Source organism: Etheostoma spectabile, chromosome 6 (assembly GCF_008692095.1).
Source record: "Etheostoma spectabile isolate EspeVRDwgs_2016 chromosome 6, UIUC_Espe_1.0, whole genome shotgun sequence".
NCBI classification, from domain to species: domain Eukaryota; kingdom Metazoa; phylum Chordata; class Actinopteri; order Perciformes; family Percidae; genus Etheostoma; species Etheostoma spectabile.
The window spans coordinates 26,550,936-26,557,678 of record NC_045738.1 but is presented as its reverse complement, the minus strand read 5'-3'; the positions used below and the strand labels follow the sequence as shown (position 1 = coordinate 26,557,678).

Sequence of the window (6,743 nt, the reverse complement as noted above, 5' to 3'; positions counted from 1 at the left end):
CCCAAAGATATCAGGTCAGTTGCGTGGAAACACTTCAATCAACTTCAATCAAATTCAGCTGTGTTTCTGTTTGAGCACAAATCATATTCATGTTACATACAGCACATCCCAATCCTCTCAAAGTTCTTTCTAAAGGCCGTGTGGCGGGGTGAACCGCTTGCTGATGGATCTACTGGAGCTGGAAGGAAGTGGGAGGAAGTGAAAGGAAGTGGGAGGAAGTGGGAGGAAGTGGGAGGAAGTGGAAGAAAGCGGAAGGAAGTGGGAGGAAGTGGAAGGAAGCATTTGTAGGTAACTCTTACAGTGGACAGTGCGTCCACTCTAACAAAGCGCTGTATGTCTCCAGTAACAGTAACTCACTGCTCTGTCCCAGTCCCTGGTCCTACATATATGTACCCAACGAGCCCTTTAAATACCCCCACATTATAAAGGAACTGTGTTTGTTGGTAATGAGCTCATTTTGAAATAAAATCTTATCTGATTGATTAAGTGATGCAGAAGTCGTCTCCTCACTGGAGGAGGATCAGGGAGGCGCCAAAAATCAGGGTAGCAGCTGTCGCCATGGTCCTGCTACACGTCCTGCGATGCCATGTTACATCCTGCCACGCTCTGCGGGGCCCAGCTACGTCCTGCTACGCTCTGCGGGGCCCAGCTACGTCCTGCCACGCTCTGCGGGGCCCAGCTACGTCCTGCCACGCTCTGCGGGGCCCAGCTACGTCCTGCTGGGCCTTGTAACGCCCACAGTGCCCTGCTATGCTACAAAGAACTACAAACAAACTACCATTTATTTTATTTTTATTTATTTTTTGTGACTGTAACTGCCACCCTTCATTCTAACCCCAACCGGTATCAGACTCCACCTACCAAGAGCCTGGGTCTGGGTCTGGGTCTGGGTCTGTACGAGGTTTCTTGCTAAAAGGAAGTTTTTCCTCGCCACTGTGGCCCTGTTGCTTGCTCTTGAGGAAACTACTAGAACTGTTGGGTCCTTGTAAATTCTGGAGTGTGGTCTAGACCTACTTTATCTGTAAAGTGTCTCGAGATAACGCCTGTTATGAATTGATACTATAAATAAAATTGAATTGAATTGAATTCACTCCATCCAGATGTTTTTTCTGTAATAATAGTAAGGCTACCCAGTAGTTCAGTAATAACTACAGTATAAAAGATCCTGAACTGTTCCATAACTTCCCATCCTGTATAGAAGTTTTGGTACGCACTGTACTGGAATCCCGTTAACTCCGTAACTCTGGAGTACTTCCACCCTACATTGGGATCTAAACTGTACTGTGAGATATATTTGGACTTTGAACAGTGAAAACAGACGGACTTCTATTGAACTAACTGGCTCCCTTTTTTATTGAACCTGCTCTTATAAAAGACACTTCCTGAACTCAGCAGACTGAAACTCAATAAGAAACATCAGTAGATAATAATTGATTATGGGCTGTCACTGCATCGCTGCAGAATCATCGACGTCCATCGATGCAATGAGACGTTTCAACATGACCTTTCCCTCGGAGTTAGTCCCTCTCAGCTTTACTTTAAGGTCTGTTGGCTAAAACTAATCAAGGTGTAAACAGACTAGACTCTGAATGTCCAGACCGGTCTCTCAAAACATAACAAGAAAACTGAATGATGATCATAGTAATGGATGATTTGACTCCATTGGTCCCACAGCAGGGATGCATTTCTCACTGAAAGAAAAGAATCTGTAGAAAAACGTATGATGTTCTGTGAAGTTTATGGACATTCCTGTTAATCCCGAAGCAGAAAGGTCTGTACATTTACAGCGTTTACTCTGTAGACATTTCTGTTAATACAAAATATGGAAAAACACCTGTGAAAAATGAAAATTCCTTCATATTAGCACAGTATCTTAGACTTTTCTAACAGTGTGGACAGACACAATGGGCTTTCTGGGAACTATATGTTTATTATATCTATCACAAACTGCTGACAGGTGTAACTATTGATTATGAGATCTGGAGTAACCAATAAGGTAGAGAAATCAGATGATCGCTGTAAACAATATGTGGACTTTGTCTCTATCTGGTGGCGCTTACAGGAAGTGAAACGTGTCCCACAATGATACATCCTGTAATCATACTCTGTACACATCTATTCTAAATAAAACACAAGCAGGCGCTACTATCTTTATAAACCAACATATAACTAAAAACAACTTAATGCATCACATGTGGACATGTTCTACAGTAAATTGCATAAAAACCCACTTAGCATAACTCATTTCAGACGTTAGAGACAGTTCTGCTGAAGAACAAAAGAAGAAAGAATGAGTCGGAGCAGAATGTCCTCTGAGACTCGGAGTGGAAAGGAAAAAGTTCTGAAATGAATACATCATCAAACTGAAATATGTTATAATGAGGTCTGGTGAAACACAAGACGCTGATTACCAGGAGAAGAAGTTGAACCTTTTAAACTGCTGTCTACCTGGATGAATACCTGATGATGTCATGCAGTGTCAGGGTTCTCTGTCTCGATTGTCCCGATATGAAGTCTGAACTAAGGAGGACGTGTCTGGACATCACACACACATCTCTCTTTGACACATTTTGATATCAGCAGTGTGAGCATCCGGTCCCACGCTGACATATGGGAAGACCTTCTCAGTCAGAGTGTCTCTGTGAGTGTAGATGCGAGTCATGTCTTTAGAGTCGTAGAAGGACACTTCCCCCCCCCTCATAGTCCAGCTGGACTCTGATCTTCTGGAGTCTCTTCTTCACTGTGACAGTCTTACCAACTCCATTAGTGTATTTTCCGTCACCATGCCTTAAACACCAGATTCCATATTCTGGTGAAGCAAATCGCTCTCCCCTCCGGTCAGCAGAGTCTTTAGCTAAACCCAAGATCCAGTGAGGATAGTCTCCTACCTCCACGTCCCAGCTGTGTGTCCCTGAGCAGAAGCCCTCAGAGCCCAGGACAGAGGAATAGTTGCTGTGTCTCTCTGGATTGTCTGGAAGCCTCCAGTTCGTGTCTCCACATCTCACACTGGTCAGATCATCAGACAGAAAGAGACTGTCGGCTGCAGTGTTTGGGTCCAGAATGACGGGACTGAAGTGGACCATGTCCCTCCTCTTCTCCCAGACTCTGAAGGCCAGGTTGCCCAGATGTTTGGCCACATCTGTCAGCGCTCCTGAGATCAGCTGTGGGTCTGCCAGCGAGCTCTGGACTCTGGTTTTATAACTGCTGAGGAACGCCACGCTGGCTTTCTGCAGGTCTGCGAATAGATGATATTCTAAGCTGATAATGAAAATGAATATTGAACTAAAAGTCCCATTTCCATGTAGTCATGTAAAATGAGATGTCTCCAAAGTGTCCCGGCGGTGGAGGACTTGTTGGAGCGTGGGAACACAGCGGCTCTCCTTCATTCCTTCAAGCAGCTCCTAGAGAAGCTCGGCTCAAAAAGCTGCTGCTATCTGAGTCTTTGACGAAGTTTAAAGTAGCTGAGTTCCTCCTTCTGATCGGGACTGCAGCCCTGCAAACTGCTGGCTGGTTGCTCTGTAACGGTAACCATAGCAACGCACAGAGCTAACCATAAACTGGAAACAGACAAGGTGCCGTAAACGGGACGTAAACCGCAGTAAATCCCTGACTGAGACATATTCTGAATGCGCTGATGTCCAAAGGATGCGTCTTAAACCAGAATAATAGCAGAATATCCCACATGCCTAATTCTAAATATCCAACCAGAATATGCTGTTTACAATCCTGCTGTTTTTTTCTTTTTCTTTTGTTAATAAGTTCACTTCATGGAAAAAAGGGGTTCTATACATAGTGGAGCTGAGATGTGTGTATTGAATACCAGAACCCCAATCAAAAGACTTTTGTCTACCTGTATCAAATTCAGAAGATTGTCATATTTGGAGAAAAAACAACAACATTGGTGGCATGTAACTGTACTTGTCTAGATCTACTTCATTTTTCCCTCACCTCTGTCACCAGGTGAGTTAGGAGCAGGACATGTTGCACTGCTGTCTGGTGATCTAGTCTAGCAGAAGGTTTCAGCAGGCTGACACTAGAGCAGTTTACCAGGAATCAATATCCATAGAACATTGTTCATTTCATCCCCTCAATGACTTATTATGACTTATATTACCCTCTCCACCTGCACTTCTGGGGATCCCAGTCGCTGTTCACCTGGCATCCGATTTGTTTATCTTATATTCTCCTACTCATCACATGTCAAAGCCAAATGTGCAATTTATTTTATAAAATTATGAGAGCAGACCCACTAATATTACTATTCGTTTTAACATTTTGTTATATATATATATATATATATATATATAGTAAATATAAACAAACAACCTTTTATAGTCTGTAGTCTTTCAACCGTGAGCTCCTCTCCAGCCTCCAGTCCACACTCTGTACTTTAGTCCGTAAAAAATGAAATTTTATTTTACTTCTGCCACAAAACTGCAAAATGATAAATGATTAATCTCACCCTGGTTAAGATAATATTTGGTATCATTATGGATGTATGATGATGACTGGATACTGCAGTTTTCCTATAAAACAATAACTTTCTTCTCCAGGATTACAGTTCCTCAGGAGTAGAGCCAACATTATATTTTCTATCCCTGTTGTTCAGAACAAAACATCAACCATAAACCAGGACTGGAACGTCACCGCTTCAGGATCAAAAGCTCTTGGCCTCTGGTGGTTTCATCTGACCCCACAGAATCAATCAATGTACCTTAACGGTTAAGGATGGTTTTATTTAAATACATAGAACTATTTCAAGGGTGAGGGGCTGTTCATTTTACAAAATAATGCATTCATATTTAAATATTTTGTACACACTCTTCACTCAGTCACAGCTTTGTGGACATTTGAGCATCATCTCCCAGTTTGACAATAAGTAATAATATCCACAGCTGTGTGTGATGCCAGCAGTTCTAGCATCCCCCCCACCAGTGCTGATAATGAAGAGCCTGAGGCACAGCTCAGAGAGAGAACTTTAACTACCAGTCCTGTAGAAAAATCCTAAAACATAAAACTGGCAGCCATGACGATGATGACATGGTGAACAGAAGGTTGAGCTAGCAGTGACTGTCTTACTAAATATTTTATTAGTTTCAGAAGCATAACTCATTCAGATTAAGGCATTCCAGTTGTGAAGAGAAAGGAGCCGTGGTCATTTCTTCTGGACCAAAGAGTCAAGTGGTGAATGTCCCACATTCTCTTAAATCACTCAAACGCTCCACAGGGTTCCTGCATGAGGCCCATCCATACAGAAGCAGAGAGCTACAGAGATGCATTCAGGTGCACCTCATCAAGCTGCTGCAGGATAATCGCCAATTACAGCAGAACATTAAACAATACTGTTAACATTTTCTATATATATATATACACACACACATTAGAAATGTCAGAGATTACAACATTAACAGGCAGAATCTCAAGTTTATTATCCATGCATCTCCGTCTGAAATCCAACTCCGTTCTTATGACTGATGTCAGTTACTGACCAGTATGCTGAAACTACATCCAAGGTTCAAGTTTAAAAACTTTATCTATAGCACCACAGCTGTACCTTTGAATAGCGTGTGAAGGGGACAGATGAAATGAATATGATAACCAGTGATATTAAACCCAGCTGTTAGCCTGAAGCCTCAACCTGCTGCAGCAGGAAAACAACCCCGTGACTTTGACATCCCATAACGTGGAAATATGTTACCAATACTGTGTCATGCTATGTTCTCTTTATTCCTGCTTACAGATGACTCAGTGGGGAGCAGGAATAAAGTGAGTATAGAGACTTTTCATGGACAATAAAAGCTTGGAATGCTACATGGGGGCCACATGTAGCGCTGAACACTAACAGGAACCAAGCTGCCGTCTACAGCCTTCTCCACCCTCTGCTGTGATATTTGGTCTGGTCAAACAATGTTTGACTGATGAAACTGAAACATATACCATATACAATATATACCTGACTTTATAAAGAGTGCTCAATTGCTCCATTCAGACAACAGCTGCTAAGATTAATCAGATAATAAGATGTCAACTATTAAATAAATCTCCAACTATTTTGATAATCCATTAATCAGTTTGAGTCATGAAAACTTGTGTGATATCAGCTTGTTAAATGTGAATATGTTCTAGTTTCTTCTCTCCTCTGTGACAGTAAACTGAATATCTTTGAGTTGGGGACAAAGCGAGATATTTGAGGCTGTCATCTTGGACTTTGGGAAGCACTGATCCATGTTTCACTATTTAAGACACCAAATGATTAATCCATTCATCCAGAAAATACTCCACGGATGAATCGGCTATGAAAATAATGGCTAGTTGCAGCTCTAGTTCAGACTATTAAGATATTGAGACACCAATGACACGCTGGCTGTGTGATGTACGGACCACCTGATTGGCTGTCACTGCTGTCCCTCAGGCAGCGTTTCCCCAGGAACAGAGCAGCTGGACAGGGGTGAACAGAAATCAGCAAAAAGAAGACAAAAGGCAAATTAATGGTGCATACAGTAATGAATACACAGCCGTGCTGTGACATCACAGCAGATGTTGTGATTGGGATCCCAACGCTGCGGGACAAACGACGTCCTCTGACATCAGGAAACATCACATCCAGGGAGAACAAAGTCCAGAGGTCCAGTGGACAGACAGTCTTGTCCACATGTCAGAAGCTGCAGTGTGGACAGCAGCAGGCTCGTGCACCCTAAGTCTCTGTCTTTCCGTGGTGCACGAGGCCGGCCCTGCACCCCCCC

The 6,743-nt window shown here is 42.8% G+C and overlaps 1 protein-coding gene across 1 annotated transcript in view; it reads right to left on the bottom strand.

Moving 5' to 3' along the window:
• Nucleotides 1-5,071: 5,071 nt before the first annotated feature.
• The window catches only part of LOC116690637 (phosphatidylinositide phosphatase SAC1-B), a 12,970-nt gene continuing 11,298 nt past the window's right edge, over nucleotides 5,072-6,743 (bottom strand). Inside the window, 1 exon segment of the mRNA XM_074783856.1 lies at nucleotides 5,072-6,743. This exon segment is cut by the window's right edge and continues 266 nt beyond it. The gene's annotated coding sequence lies outside the window, so the exon portion shown is untranslated.